The sequence below is a fragment of the Oryctolagus cuniculus genome, chromosome 7 (assembly GCF_051225735.1).
Source record: "Oryctolagus cuniculus isolate XC-2025 breed Fujian yellow rabbit chromosome 7, ASM5122573v1, whole genome shotgun sequence".
Lineage (NCBI taxonomy): Eukaryota > Metazoa > Chordata > Mammalia > Lagomorpha > Leporidae > Oryctolagus > Oryctolagus cuniculus.
Window position 1 is genome coordinate 153,714,594 of NC_142873.1, and position 656 is coordinate 153,715,249.

Below are 656 nucleotides of genomic sequence, written 5' to 3' on the forward strand. Positions count from 1 at the left end.
GAGTGGACAGTGAGAGAGAGAGAAAGGTCTTCCTTTTTTCTGTTGGTTCACCCCCAATGGCTGCTGCGGCTGGCGCGCCACGCTGATCCGAAGACAGGAGCCAGGTGCTTCTCCTGGTCTCCCATGTGGGTGCGGGGCCCAAGCACTTGGGCCATCCTCCACTGCACTCCCAGGCCACAGCAGAGAGCTGGACTGGAAGAGGGGCAACCGGGACAGAATCCGGCACCCTGACCAGGACTAGAACCCGGTGTGCCGGCGCCGCAGGCAGAGGATTAGCCTAGTGAGCCGCGGCACCAGCCAACCTAAAGTAGGTTTTTAACAGTCTCACCAGGGGAGAATGAATTGATGAAGTGACGACGTGTGTGAGCTTGCTGAGCCTCCCGTACACACAGGTCATGTCTCACGCTGTACTGCACACGGACGTCTAACTCAGCCACCAACGAGAGAAGAAACAGGACTGCTTCCTGTGCGAGGAACTCGCCCAGCTCACCTCAGACTGTTCATTTTGTGTCTTAAGTTTGGGTTATGCTTACACTTGCTTCCTATTTTTTAAATTAATTTTTCAAGACATTTATTTATTTGAAAGGCAGAGTCAGAGAGAGAGAGAGAGAACAGATCTTCCATCCCCTGGTTCATTCCCCAAATGGCCACAACAG